The sequence below is a fragment of the Hyperolius riggenbachi genome, chromosome 3 (genome assembly GCF_040937935.1).
Source record: "Hyperolius riggenbachi isolate aHypRig1 chromosome 3, aHypRig1.pri, whole genome shotgun sequence".
NCBI lineage: Eukaryota > Metazoa > Chordata > Amphibia > Anura > Hyperoliidae > Hyperolius > Hyperolius riggenbachi.
Genome location: NC_090648.1, coordinates 374,392,574 through 374,408,701, shown reverse-complemented (window position 1 = coordinate 374,408,701; position 16,128 = coordinate 374,392,574). Strand labels below are relative to the sequence as shown.

The 16,128-nt window shown below is 44.0% G+C and overlaps 1 protein-coding gene across 1 annotated transcript in view; it reads left to right on the top strand.

The window, feature by feature from the left end:
- DRD1 (dopamine receptor D1) overlaps positions 1-16,128 on the top strand; it is a 102,036-nt gene that overhangs the window by 37,396 nt on the left and 48,512 nt on the right. The gene's annotated exons all lie outside the window — the stretch shown is intronic.

Sequence of the window (16,128 nt, the reverse complement as noted above, 5' to 3'; positions counted from 1 at the left end):
TGAGCTCCACGACTTTCAAAGTCGCAGAGAGCTCTGTCTTCTGAAGCTTATTATCTCAACTGGCAGTTATTGTATTGTTTTTTTCTTCTGCATAGGACTGGTCAAAAGTCCACAGCCTGCTCTGTAAAATCATTTAGAATGCTGAGTAGTGTGTAAACTGCAAATATTAGAGAATGATGCAATGTTATAAAAAAACACTATATAACTGAAAATAAAAATATGAGAATATTTTCTTTGCTTCTAATGTTCTAGTAATTATCCGTACTACACAACCAATTCATTATATCATAATTTTTTTTTCCCTTCAGTGTCTCTTTAAGTGATGTTTCACGCCTGTTGGTAAAAAGCAGTCCTCTCAGTTTAGATCTATTCATTACAAGTGATTTTTCTATACACTTTTAAAAATGTATTATTGCCTGTATCTGCTGAACCGGCCACATACACAGCTCACCCTTCCTGCCAGCGGAGTGAGATTAAGTGTAGCCAGTGCAGGGTGCTGTGTGCTGCTAATTACACATGGAGGAAGTGCTGTGTTTTTGGGGTAGTCTGTATTTTACAAATGGCACTAAAAACGAAAGATATCTTGCTTGAATAATGGTTCTGTAGCCGTGGCCATACACCAATAATTTTTTCTTACCAAATTTAATAAACTGAAAAATTGAAAAAATATACCATATAACCATGATTGATTTTTCTAAAAACATCAAACTATCCAATGAAGCTTTCAGTTTTTATATTTTTCTGTCTGGTTTTTTAAACACATGCAATCAGATTTTGATCTAAAAAAAATAAAAAATTGATAGTCTCTTCTTAATCGAAAATGTTTTTTTTTTTATTTCTTTTTTACTTTTCTACAGTAAGTAATTTTTAGGACTAGGGGCAGAGATGCAATTGTTTTATCATTAGTTTATTTTCACTATTTTCACTTCACTTATTTTCACAGCAGGCTGAAAACTGAAATTTGTATTAGCAATACATTAAATCACTTGTGTGCCACTGATAGAATTTTTTTTAAAAACAAATGTGGAATTTCTCTTTAGCGGTCCTATAGGTAGTGGTAATGTATAAAGGCAGTTGTATATTGCGGTTCGAGTATGAACGCTATTACATTAGGCAGGGAATTCATATCCTGAACATAACTAACTTCAGAATATTTTTTTTCCAACCATCACAGTTTGCGTAGCTCAACAGCAAATGGTATTTTACAGTGTTAGCCTTCAGTTAAAGCAAGAACGTAGACTTAAAGGGGCACTATGGCGAAAAATTGTAAAATGTAAAATATGTGCAAACATAGACAAATAGGAAGTACATTTTTTCCAGAGTAAAATGAGCCATAAATTACTTTTCTCCTATGTTGCTGTCACTTACAGTAGGTAGTAAAAATCTGACAGAAGCGACAGGTTTTGGACTAGTCCATCTCTTCATAGGGGATTCTCGTGTATTTATTTATATTCAAAGGCACTTAGTGAATGGCAGTTGCTCTGTCCAACTACCAAAAAACTGTGTAGCGAGCAGGGAAGCTGGCCCAATGAAGAGATGGACTAGTCCAAAACCTGTCCCTTCTGTCAGATTTCTACTACCTACTGTAAGTGACAGCAACACAGGAGAAAAGTAATTTATGGCTCATTTTACTCTGGAAGAAACATGCTTGTTATTTGTATAAGTTTGCACATATTTTAAATTTTACAATTTTTTCGCCATAATGCCCCTTTACTGTCTGGAGACGCAGGTGTGAATCTGGGCCAGGTGTTTGTATGTTCGACTGTTTTTTCCATGTTTCCTCTGGGCATCTTGGTTTCCTCCCACATCCCAATACATACTGGCTGGGTATTTGGCTTTTCACCAGAATTAGACTTCAACTATGGTAAAAAAACCGCAGTCTGTGACAATGATAAACACATCTGATTAGTAGCGAGTTTGTGATATGAAAGATTCAATGTACTCTGTAACGTGCAGTGCGAAATGTTAACTCTACATGAATGGATATTGATGATGATGACCGTAAATAATTTAACTGATTATAAAAGCAGTGTCATCTCGGACAGATCAACCTGTAGAGATTTTGAAAGCTTGCTTTTTTCAGTCTAAGTTGGGTAGTAAAATGTGTTCTTCATGCTCTAATATTACAGCTTAATATGCTAATGAAGCAACACAAGTTTGTGTGACTAAACTGTTGTGAAAACTGTGATCCAATGACTACCACTACACCAGAGGAGTAACTATACAAATTATGGGACCACCCAGCATATGTTTGTGGGCCTTACATATGGCTACTCCATTGCCTCTTGGTGCGACTCCCATAGCCTCCTATGACTCATTTTCAGAGGGTTATATAACAAATGTTGCCACCATTACCCCCTATAACAGTGTGGTGACCATAATGCTCACCACCACAACACTTGCTCTGGAACAAGGGCTATATTGGAGGAAAGGAGGGTGAGAATTTGGGGCCCTCAATGACCATGAGCTTCACTACTGCTGCAAGGAGTGCTGGTATAGCTGTATCCTAATCTGTGCTTACAGTAGCAGGCACTGTCTATATCGCCATTGACTGCAGCAAACTAAATCTTATAGAGCCAGAAAATGCATAATAGTTTTGCTTATACATATCATTAGAGAATGGTCTGGAATTTAAAGTTACTGTACCATATGGAGTTAAATATGCACAGTATATCTGTGGGGATTTTCCCCAAAGCTTCCCAGAGAGATTTAGCATGGCCTTTATGTGTAATCCAGACGTCAGTTTTTCTTAGAAGCTGCTTACCATTGGCTTCTGTTTCGTCTTTAGGAGTAGAGATACAAGCATTCACAGCTGGAAAATATGTCACAGCCGATGAGGTTTACCCTTCTTGGCTGACCTGCAGCAGAAGTTTAGCCATAGTTTGATGGCATGGAGCCTTTGTGTAATGTCTCTATTTTCTTGTCGGTGTCCTGCATGGGATCATCCAAACTTTAAATAGAAAATAGAATTTTCCCACAAACTCTTAAAGTGCCAATAGAAATACTTCATTCAACATGACAACCCTCTGGCTGCCCTCCCTGCATTGTCAAAAAAATGCACAATGCTTTTCTACATAGATGCTGTAGATATGTAGTCATATTTCAGATTTTGATATCTGTAAGCTTCTTGGACATTTTATTGTCAATTAGTTCTTGTTCACTTTTAATTTTGAAAAGGTTTTCAGTTACTGGAGAAGGACTTAGAGAGAAACTCTGGCAAAATGTAGAGAAGCCATGTTTCACCCATATACAGTGGGAAGATTTTGTTTTACATTTGCTGTTCTGTATTGTACAGTATTTTTCTTTAGAAGCCTCAAAGATCAATCCAGCTGTGCTTCCTGTTTTGGCATGACAAGGGAAATTCAGTACTCTGTAATTCTGCTGGTCATCCTGTGCTAAAAGGCTTAAATTCAAACTGATAATCAGGGTTGGATTTGTACTTTTTACTGCCCACTATAACCACCAGCTGCCCCTGACCAACAGCATCTAAACCAACCCCCCCCTCCTCCCCCCCCCCCCCCCATTCAGACACACTACTCCCAGCATACAGTCTTAAAGTGTACTTGCAGGTACATTTGGAGAAAAGATTTGAAACTTCAGTAAAGGGAAGACTCTTGTTCCTACATCTCCCTTGAGTTCCCTGTTCCAGCACTGGGGCATTCTAAACAGAGCCCCATCATCCATAAGGCACTTAGGCAGTTGCCTAGGGTCTGGAGATCGACTAGGGACCTAGTTGATGCCCCTCCAAATCTTATAATAAAAAAATAGATGGGCCCACAGTTGTTACTTGCCTAGTGCTGCATTTCACCTTAATCCGTCTCTGCCTCTAAAGCTACATACACACGAGGCACGGATGTCTGCAGTTGCATGGAGACAAGCAACAGTTGAAAGTCTATAATAAATCAGAATGCTTTGGTCTCAAGTGTAATTCAACATGTAAATACTTTTATTGTATCAAAATTCAGGGAGAGTAAAAATAGGGATAATTAAAAACTAGGGAAGGAATGTTGCGGAGTCAATAGTAGCATAATACATGGCCAGCCAGTCATTCATACCAAACCACTCATTCCAAACACACCAATATATCCCTCATACAACCTAATGGAGCTCGGCGCTGGAAAAAGATTTCACAGAGTAACGTGATTTAAAGTCCAAAAATTTACCGATAGCTCTTCAATAGTAATAGATCTTAGTATCCAAGCGAAAGTTCATAAAGCAGAAAGTTCATGAAGCAATAAGCAGCCAGTAGCAAGTTTCAGCATATAGCATATAGCGTGCATGGCATGATAAATAAGCATAGATCTCACCAAACTGGCTTCCGACTTCCGCAGCGCTGCTTTGATAGGTCGTTAGGTTGAGGGGATAAGTAGGTTGTAGTCTCTGGGGGCTCCCCTCTCTAACGCTTTTTCTGCCCGGTCGCCATACTGAGAAGGCTTTTCTGCAAGGCACATGTGGAATCAAGGCTGGCTGGCGTCCCAGCACAGCTCCAACAGCGATCTCCACGATCCTCCAATGGGAACGGCCGCTCTATTGCCTGCAATGGCACCTGGGTAGGGAAGTTCCCCGTGAGGAGTAGTCAGCACGGCCAGACGTTGCGATTGACTCCACCCACCGACGCGTTTCACGCCGTGGGCGTTTCTTCAGGGTGTTGAAAGTCTCCAGCCACGACAGTTGTATACAAGCGACGATTGTATACACGCAGCAACAACCTGTCTGCAACATAGCGGAAACTGTTGCTCAGCAACTTCTGTCACAGGTTCAATTAACTGTCGGACTCACAAGAGTTGCTAGAGACTAGCATACACACGACCGCACCGACTTGAGACTAGCGACGGTTTCTGCAACAGCTGTTGCCGGCGAATGGCCAAGTCAATCGCCTGGCGACAGCTCTGATTAGCAACAGTTCCTTGCGCGCACCTCATACACACGGAGGACCTGTCGCCGTAACATGTGCGCGCCATGTGTTTCCAGCAACAGTTGTAGCCCATGTGTATGGGCCTTTTACCTATTTGACAAGGGCTTGCTGAATAGGTTTGCACAGCTGCGCTTCTGTCCGTGTGGGACGCACTGTGCTGATGTAAGATGGCCAGTGCAGAAGCACGGAGCCCCTTGTGCAGAATGTCTTCCTCCATGCACAAGCGACTCCAGGCTACTGTGCCAGCATGGGTTGTTGGTGCGTCTGTACTCATTCACAGATTGGTGCGCAGCAAAAAAGCAGAAAACAATTCCTGCAGTGGGCTTAAAAGTATGGGAGAAGCCTCTGGAGGATTCAGAGGCTTCTCTCTACTGAGGAAAGTATCAATTTTTTCTTTTTAACCACTTTGAATCCCTTGCTACGCTTATCTACTCCCCACAAAACTTCACTTGAAGCTCAGGGGAGTAGATAGGCGTACTTGTGGTAAACAGTGTGCTGTATGCCCAATAAGCTATCTGATTATGTATATGCGGTATCATTTTAACTGTGAAAAGTGAGAGAATAGATTTTGTGTTGTTTGACAACTGAGGGCTAAGTCATGTGATTGTTTTTACCGGAAAACTGAATGAAAAGCAATAAAACTGTTGTTTTCCTGTACTCTGTACCCCCAAAGAAATGTAAAAAAAACCAAAAGTGACAGCATTGAAAAGAGAATACATAGTTACCCTAGGGACTTAGCTTTTAAAATATGTATGCCATGAGAGTGTATTACTGGTAATCATGAAGATAAGGGCTTTTAATTACTGGTAGAGTACAATGAGAAAACAAAAAACACAAACCAGAAACTAATATATTATCGCCATACATTGTACTAGGAACATTATTTAAATGTTGAGATAACCAGGACAAATTAGCAAATACAATGTGTGGGTTTTACCTATGGTAACATTGTTTATTTGAAAACTATAGTGGATGGAAATGGAGAAATAGAATGAGATGGGCAGACAGTAGAACATTGATGAAACTACAGATGACGGGTTAAAGTGGAATATCGGTAAAATTACCAATACTATGCTATTGGCATTACCTCACACCCTTTTTTACTGAGCGCCTATTAAATGTATGCCTTACTGTTACTGAAAAAGGAATTGCTGCCTCCTTCCCTGATGCTATCATGATGCAAGTGCTTATCCCTCTATTCTGCCAATGGACACATCCAGTGCATTGTAATTGGGCAGAGTGGCTGTATTGCACTTTTTGTGTTTTCTACTGCAGAGACTGAGCAGCAAACTAATCTGTGTTGCACTGCAAGCCAGTAAGTGAGGTATGACCCAGTGTTAGTTGTGGAGCAGATGTGCCAACATCAAACCAACAAACATTGATTCAGGTAATACCTTTAATGACTGTACATAGTTTATTGTACAGTTAGTTATTAAAAGCATTACCCGAACCAGCGGCTGTTGGCTTAACCGCTCTGCAACCACCTATTGCAGAATTGCGGCCGCAGAGTGGCTCTCCCAGGACCGCCTTATGCGGAATTGCGTCATCTCGCGACATGCAAAATTTTCATGGAACAAGCACTTGCTCAAGCACCGTTCCCTGCAGGATGAAAGAGGCGGCCGCAGCGATAAGCATGCCAACCCGCGAACGCGGCTGGCAGGCTTCTGATCATAGCTATGGGGGGTTCATTAAAAGTAAACAGTGCTGTGGATCTCCTGCAGCGCTGTAGAAGTGACAGCCTGGTCACTTAACTGTCCCTCAGATGCGCACACAATTTAATCCCTGCCACAGTCCTATGCCTTGTAGGCAAAGGACTGATCGCCAATTGCTGTCCAGGGACAATTAAGGGGGGTAAGGGGATTAAAGGAAATAAGGGTCTTTTACTTATTTATTTAAAAGGATAGTTATTTATAAAAAATAAAAAAAAAACCTAATGATCGCAGGAGCAATCAGAGACCACAAAAAGACTGCCCTGTGTGTAAAAAGGAGGCACAATTCATTTGTGTGCTAAGTTGTATGGCTGTGCAGTAAACTGTTAAAGCTGCACCGCACTGAATTGTGAAAAATGGCCTGGTCACTAGGGGGTATAAGCCTGTTCTGCAGATCAGTACAGTTCCTATTGCCAGTGAATGGGACTGGAGGCTCCCACTGTGATGCAGGCAGAAGCAACTCTCAGTGCAGCAGTCAGCTGTGTTCTGGAGAAGGACTTCTACTGCTCAAAAGCTCTGCCAAAAAATACACTAGATGGTAGAAAATGAGGGGAAGCATTCTGGTGCCCATGTTTATTTGCTCTTTAACCTAACATAGCTGTTCTATAGAGAGAGCGAAAGAAGTGTAACCTAGGACCTCGTGTATAAAGTATTTTTCCTCTTTCTCATAGGAACACTTTTTTTTCCATTTTTAAATCCACTCTATAGAAATGACATTTGGAAGCAGAACACAATTATTCATGGTTACGTATAAGCCATTCTAACATACACGGAGGAAGTCAGAGATGTGGAGCTGACTTTCTGTAATTATGTACCTTAGCTGCAGATTTAAAAATTATTATTATTAGAAATAGACCACAATTCTTGGTTTTAGATGGCTAATTCTGGTGCTAGGCTTGGCTTTCAGCTATTATAAAGCCAAAACATACAGTACCCAAGTCAGAGAATGGTGAGTATTGTTAATGATATGGATTAGGCAAGGGCTTCCACCAGGGTAGTACTACCAGTACTTCTGTATGGGGCCCGAGCAGTAACTAGGATGCTCCCTCCCACTAAATAACTTGTATTAAACTGTTTCCAGGTTCCAGCAGTGTGTACGGAGCAGGAAGAACAAACTGCATCAGCTACAGAAATAAGGAATTCCTCACTCGTGCACACAAATGGTGTTTTGTCTCCCTCCTTTATTATTTTTTCATTCGCAGAGCTGAATTCCTCTCTTATTAAGGAAACATACCATGTTTAGCATAGGTAAACAGAAGGCAGGTTCACTCCCTGTAAAAACAGGAAAGAAGCTGGGTATTTAGTGTTGGTTATAAGCTCATTGTTTTTCTGATAGCTGAGCAATAGGTCAAATTACAGAGAAGTAAATTTCGGTATTCCACTTTGGATCTTGAGGGAGAACTGGTAGCAGATAAGATGTAGCTCTGTAATTTGCTGTCTGCACCATGCTGTCATTCATTCTCTCCTGTACACAGAGTGCCCTCCTCCTGCTCCTCTCCACTCTGACACTGAGGGGAGGGGCTGAGCAGAGCAGAGAGGTTCAAGCTGCAAGAGTAACTATGTAAGTGGAGGAAGCACTGAGAGGATAAAGAGGGAAGAAGTGAATGCCCTTTCATCTCACACTGCCTGCATCTGTACACACCTTCTGTCTGTAATATTCAGTCACCCCTTCTGGTGTCTGAAGTGACCAGCTGGGATCTAATCTCTGCCCTCTGCAAGGGATAGGAGCCCTCTCTCCTTTGACTTGCTGGAAACTAAAGCTGCTGTGTGGGGCTGGGAGAGACCAGCAATAGCTGCAGCCTTTTCACTAATATCACTAATGCTGTGTACACACGTTGCGATTTCCCGCTCGATCCACGGGATCGATTGATTATTTCCGACATGTTCTATCGGGTTTCGATTGATACACACGTCGATTTTGAATATTAAGTTTGCAAAATCAATGGCTGTATCGATCGAAACCTGTTCGAACATGTTGGAAATAATCGATCGATCCCGCGGATCGAGTGGAAAATCGCAACGTGTGTACCCAGCATAAGATAATGGGCTGCAGTCAACAGTCAGGCTTTCTGAGTGAAAATGAGAGCACACAGAACAAGTCAGGCCTGTGACACTCTGTCCCTAAAATAAATGAAGCCTGTGTGAGATGCTGAGACACTCTGACAGCAGCAAATACCTTTCTTTCTGCACAGAATCCTTACACCTCAGAATCTTACACCTAAATAGCATTGCTCCCTACCTCTACTCCCCCCCCCCCTTCCTTACTTCTCACACTCATCATTAATTGTAAGACTCTGTAACTAAAAATTACCCCCCCACCCCCACCCCATCAATAATGTTTCTTCAGAATGTGTGGTGCTGAATCCTCAGTATAGCCAAGTCCACAATGTGTCACCCCAGCATCTCCATGACCCCAGTGTCTTGAATATAGCTATGTCTCCCCAGGGTACCTAATAAAGCCCCCCCCCCCCTTTTCCCCACATGTCTCTTTCATTGCCATTTACCCCCAGTATCCCCACTGTGTTTTGGCCCAGATTAGAACATAGGACCCTATTGCTGCAAGGCTAGAATGATGTCTTCTACCCCCTGTCAGTCTCCATTCCTCCATTCTCTTGCTCTGTCTCCCTTTTACCTCCTCCTTCCATCCTCTCCTCCTCCCCTCCCAGTCTCTAAACGTTCAACTCAGTGCCCACCTCCTATCCCCCACAACCAGAGAATTCTGTTCTTTGTGTGAGCAGGTAAACCTGCTGCGATTCCTGTTGCAGCTCTCTTGCACCTTGCACTGTGTTGTCTGTACAGTCCCTGGCACAGCAGCTGCAACAGCTTCAGCAGCCCGCCTTTGTGCCAATATTTCCTTGTGCTGCATGAATCGGCAACGGAGTTCCTTAGCTAGAAGACTAAGAGACAATCTTCTTTTGCCTGTCCACCCTGTACATGCCTTGTACAAAATGTAGGCATTCACCGCCGCCAGGTCCAGCATATTGTAAAAAAACTGCTACTGGCCACCTGCGTGTTGCTGCTCTTACGGAATAAATCCGTGCCATTTGGTCCAACACGTCTACACCACACTGTAAAAGCAGAGAGAGAGAGAGAGAGACATGAGTATATGTGCTTTTTTTCTATAGGCCTGTATAGTACACATCAGAAAACATTGTAGCACTGGCAGGGGCGTTCCTTGGGTCCTTGGAGATCGGGGGCACCTGTGCGGTCGCAACAAAAATTGGGTGTGGTCATGCAGTGAGTGGGCATGGCCAGCAGTGGTGTAAGCTACAGATAACGGGCCTGCCCATCAAAATATTGGATGGAGCCCCCTGTCCTTTATTTAGATAATTTACAATCAGAATAGGCATAGATCAAAGATGTATACGCACATACAATTTTGATTGGTCAATCACTGACCAATTTTACCACCCCAATGCAGTAAGTGGGCCAACAGACAATGAATTTGATGAACAGAGCTAAAATTGGCTAATCAAAATTGTATGTGTGTACCAGGCTTTACAGCTAATACTGTACATACTGAATGTAGCAGGGACCAGCATACAATACAGCTGGTTTACAATCAGTAAAGGCACAGAGTAACACCTTACACTGTACACACTGGAGGTAGATCAGCACACAGTGCAGGCACTAGAGAACAGCTTATACTGTACATACTGTAGGCAGCAGAGATCAGCACACTGCTGCTAGCGCGCCCAAAAATATGAGGGTAACGTTGTGCGGCACGCATAGCGCGCTGCGCCGAAAAAAAGGTGTGGCCATGGACCAAAATGTTGGTGTGGTCACGGGTGGAGACAAATTTACATGAACTTAGCAATGGTGGGACATTAGCAGGGACCCCCAGTTAGGTAGTGAGTGACAGCAGGGACCCCCAGTTAGGTAGTGAGTGACAGCAGGGTCCCCCAGTTAGGTAGTGAGTGACAGCAGGGACTCCTGTTAGGTAGTGAGTGATAGCAGGGACCCCCATTAGATAGTGAGTGACAGGGACCCCTCACCTCGCAGCCAGCAGCGTCAGACCTCGATCAGTGGGCGACCTGACCAGTTAGAGCGGGCGCCGGGCGCAAATCTGCAGAAGTGATGTCACTTCCGCATATCAGCGGTGTCTGCTAGGTGCTAGCACCCGCTCTAACTGGTCGCCGGCTGATCGAGGTCTGACGCCGCTGGCTGTCTGGCAGAGGGGACAGCTGCAGTGGCCGGGGGGGGGGGGACAGCAAGGCCGGGACACCCCTGGAAATAGATTGGGGGCACCCCAGAAAATTTTGGGGGCACGGGCCCCCCAAAATAGCGATAGCGACGCCACTGAGCACTGATGTCAAATTATACACACATTCACATACCTTCATGTGGTTATAGTCTGTTATCGTGTTGGGTTTCCTCTTTCTGCCATCACCGATCGTCACGTCTTGGTGCATGGAACTTAGAACACACACAGTCTTGTTTTTTTAGGTGCATAAATTGTCAAGGAGACACTGCCACTTCTAAGCACTGAAGTGGAGAATACCTCTCGCTGTGCAGTGTCTTTTGCAAGCGGAGGAAGTTCACGCCGGACTTTATTCACCGTGCCCAATAGCATTGTTTTGCGCTGCAGCAGTCTGTGCGACAGTGACAATGAAGTAAAGAAATTGTCCGTCGTGACATTTCTCCCATCATCCAAAAATGGCTCCATCAGATTCATGACCACGTTCTCTGCCAGCCTCTCTCCCTTCTGACGACTGGGGTCCTTTCCAGGAGATGCATTGCAGACATATTTGGTCTCCAAATCCGTGGCCATCCAGAACTTGATCCCAAATGTGTCTGGCTTGGTTGCGATATACTCTGTGAATGGACAACGAACCTTGGTAGGGAACAGTTGTTCATCTATGGTCATCTATGGTCATGTGTTCTCCTGGAGTGAAACTCTCAGCACAGTTCTTCTTGAAGCATGTCCAGATGTCGGAGATTGCAGCAAATTTGGCTGTTTTCACCCGTTCTTCCTCTTTGATTACTGGCACCAGAAAGTTTTCTGACCAGCAATCCACAATGGCACCATCAGGACACATGATTGCTCTTACAAACAGAATTGAAATGAATGCCATGGACAGCATCACACCTTTTGGCCACCTCTACAGCATTCATATGTTGTGAAAAGCCAGCCTTATTGCATTACAGTATCTGCCATACTGCCATCAATGCCATGGCAATGGAATGCCTCAGTCTGTCATCATTTGTCATGTCAATGGAACACTGCCAAAAGTGCCAAATGAATCGGCAACAGAGTTTTGTGTCTGCGTGGGTTTCCTCTGGGCACTCCGGTTTCCTCCCACATCCCAAAAACATACAGATAAGTTAATTGGCTTCCCCATAAAATTGGCCCTAGATGACGATACATACACTACATGATACATACATAGACATACTGTATGATTATGACAGGGACTAGATTGTGAGCCCCTCTGAGGGACAGTTAGTGACGAGACAATATACTCTGTACAGTGCTGCGTAATATGTTGGCGCTATATAAATACTTAAATAAAATCTGCAAGTTTTCATTGTATTCATGTCATTGTATCAGCAACTTTTCATTCTATTTTCACACAATTCTTTATAAAAGACTTGTGTTTCCATATATTGTGAATTTGCAGGTCAGTGAATGTGGAGGATATTTTGTATAGATAGGGCAGGCACTTCTGAAGGTTTCCAAGTCTCACACAGTACTTTGTACACAAATTCAAATGTGCAAAGCCTTACAGGTAATGGGTGGTTTGCACAACAATAGATTGAAGATAATCAACCCTGAAGACCTGTGAACATCTCAGCAGGGGTGAATAACACCTCTAGCCTTGCAACAGAAAATAGAAAACTCGGTAATTCTAGTGTTAAGATTGTTTCATTAGTGGATGCTTGTAGGCAGGTTGTAATAGCTGGTATTGACAGGCAGGTGATGATGGCAAACCGTGATAAGAAGGTAGTGATAGCCGGGCAAGGTTGGCAGGTAATGATGGTAGGGTAGAGATAAACAGGCAGTGATAGACTGGCCAGACATAGCACCATTCATGCTATCTGTGACAGACACATGTGATGAGGCTCACTAGGCCCTCCATATGGCTCCTCTCTGGCCCCAGCTGCTGCAGAGCAGGCGGTATCAGGACAAGTCCTTCTTTTCACTGATGCTACCCTTGAAGCAGGGAGAAGCCTGCTTATAGTTTGGTCCAACCTCCACTGCTTATCCTACCAGTACTGAGGGCCAATCATCTACCCCATCGCTAGCGGGCCCTAAAAAGTGACTGGGAGAATGTGCTGCCTGGCTAATTACTTTACATACTAGGTAGTAGATTAAGATTTCTCAAACTTCCCTGTCTAATATATGGCAGCCCAAGACCTGCTGGTGGAGAGTGAGGCCCATATACAATTCACTTTTTCACCTACATTTTCTCCTAGGCGATATTTTCTCACCTTATCAATATATGCCTTTTAAGTCACCAGCAACAAGAAAATGCTCAATTATTTTGGTTGTCCTTTTTCACCTTTCTTTTTGCCACGTTTTTAATAGCAGAGAGTTTTGAAAGTGTACTTTATAGAGAAGATGAACAATTATCTATTGGGTGCATAGATGCATGATAATTTTTTTTAAACACTATACAATCAGGACATCCAGCAACACACATCTATATACAAAAAACAATTAAGGAGGTGCTGATGCAGGGCATATGCTCCAAGCAATAAAGACATGTGTATTGAAAAAGTATCAAAATATGCTTTATTCATTATCAAAAAAAGGAAGGTGCATAAAAAATGGTTTGACACATAAAAACATAAGGCATCCTGATAGCTGTCAACACACCGCTCATTCATGCCACACACGCAGGCCACCACACACACTTGACCCCATGGACGCTACTAATGACAATTTGACTATAGAGACTCATACAGCTGGCTCCATATATCAAACTCAATGAAAGTCAAGAGTCCGCTTGGCTGCGGTAACGATCAGGTGTCGAGTAGCCTCCAGTGGCCCCGCAGTCTGCAAACCGCATAGAAAATGAGGAATAAATGCTCCAAGCGGCAAGGATTTCAGCAATCATATGAAGCACACAGTTCCTGAGGGCACAGGTAGAGAGCGACAGTAAGCTGCAGGACTAAGAGGAAGCAAAACACAGTCCAACGACACATAAGCAAAAGCGACAGACACTGCAAGCTGCCAGTGTACGGTGCAAAGCATGGACACAACAAGACCTCCAAGAGGGTAGGGCATACAGTACCAGGTGAATGGTGTCCTGTCAGTTCAAATCCGTATGTGTGTCGGGAGATGCCAGAAAAACCTCCATCCTGCCAGCAGCAATGGCCATTTGAGAACGTGTCCCAGGGTGTCTCTGTGTCCTAGACTTGAATCACATGCCAAAAGCAAGGCGTGCTGAAGAGGGCAGAATCCAGCCTATAATTGCGGAAAGCAGTTTCCAGAGGCGGAGGCAGAGGCAGAGCGTACTGGAATGAGCAGAGTCCAACCAGCGGATAAAGTGGTAGGTAGGTGCGCGATGTCACAGCAGCCGGTGCGGACAGCCTCAGGACGCTATGCCACGCTGTCCTGACATGTTTCGCCGGACTTCCGGCTTTCTCAAAGGGGGGCGTAGCGGAAATCAAACACACATGCCTGCGTCAAGTTCAAATACCCCAGCTCGCCAATCGGCGCTCACAGCGCCCGCCCCACCCGGCCCAATCCCCGAGGGGAGGAGGGAGAGAGGCAGAAAGCTTCATCCACTCATGAGCCGGGGGGGGGGGGGGGGGCGGGCGCAGCAGTCACCGACAGACGCGGCCAGGCACGCACAACCAGCCATACACAGACGCCCACAGGCTCCCCCAGCCGCACCTACACAAAGGAGGGGGCGAGGATGTCAAATGGAGGGTGTAGGACTAAAAAGCCCAGCAAATCCTCAGAGGGGAGCGATAAAAGCGTCCAAACCAAGGACCCTGTAAATACTGTGCTAGACCCATGCAAAAACTAAACATAAACATAAGAGAGTGTGAAGATATATATAATAAATCGATTGTTGAGTGATGAAAAATAAAATAGCAGTTAACTGTATATACGAGAGAACCACTATATAAAGTGTAGTCTCTGCACAGACAGAAGTTAAGGAATTGCAATTCCCTAAATATGTTTGGAGAACCCCACATATCTAAGTGGAGTACTGCTATGATTCACGTGTGGGGAAGCTGCACTAACACACAACGGCAAATCACAGGCAAAGGTGGGAAGGCCCACCCGAGTAGGTAATCCAGAGAAGACCCAACTAAAGAGGCAAAAAAGAGGAATAGCTATTATTTTCATTGAGTCCAGGTGGATCCGTGGCCCGAAGGTCAAAGATCCACCTAGACTCTCTCTGGAGCAGCAGGCGATCACTGTTACCACCACGAATCGTGCGGTGGATGCGATCTAGACCTATAAACCGAATGCCTGACGGACTACCACCATGCACTGATTTAAAGTGTCGGGCCAATCTATATACATACATATTTGATGTGTGGTTTGAGACATCACCAGTGCTGGTACGTATCATATAAGTTACTGCTGAAAAAAACAAACAAAAAACTAGGAGGAGGTCCCTTCCCTTGCGAGTTTACAATCCAGAAGATAATAGCACAAGATGGCTTTTGTGCCCCTGGGCTTCCTCCTTTATGTCAGTATTGGGTAGCCTTTTGTACTAGCCCCCCTTTACGCCCACATATATCACAGTTAGGTACTGTTTGTGCCCCCCTCCCACTGACTCTTTGTGCCCCTCCTAAACCCCGCTCCCCCTCATATTCCAGTATTTGATACATTTTTGTGCTACTGAAATGATTAGGTAGTCTTTGTACCCCTAAACATGCATAATAGTGTGGGGAGCAGTATACATTACCTGTGTCCAGTGCTGGCTTAGATCCACTCTCTGTTCAGATGCATAGGTCTATATGGATCCTACCCCTGGCGTTTTTGCTTTTCATGTTACAGAACACAAAGGACTAGGACCCTGTGTAGCAGGTGGCACTGTGAAGAGAGAAGAGGTAATCTGAGCCGGCACTGGAAGCAAGAAAATGTATAATGATTAGGGTTACTGGTCAGATTCCGCAGAATTGAGATTTCCGCGATTCCGGTCTGAAATTGGCAGTTCCATTCCGGTGAGCCGGAACAGAACATCTATAGCGGTAATCGGTAAATAGCGGAATTTTTATGCGGAATTTCGTCGGAATTTAGAGCCATCGGAAATTAAAAGCCAATCAGAAACGTGTAAAAGCTGCATTTACTGTTAGGCAGAATTTTTAAGCCAATCAGAAGGATCGGAAGGGATAGACCCATCACAGAAGCTGAAAACACGCTGATTTCTGCATTAAAATCAGATTTTCGGCACCAATTAGAGTCTTAACAAAAACCAACCAATCCTACATTAGCAACCAGCTCCTAGCTACCTATCATCAGCTATCCCACCCATTTGGTATATAATAGAGGTGTGACAGTCACGAAGCTTGCGGGTTTCAGTCTGGTGTTTTGGA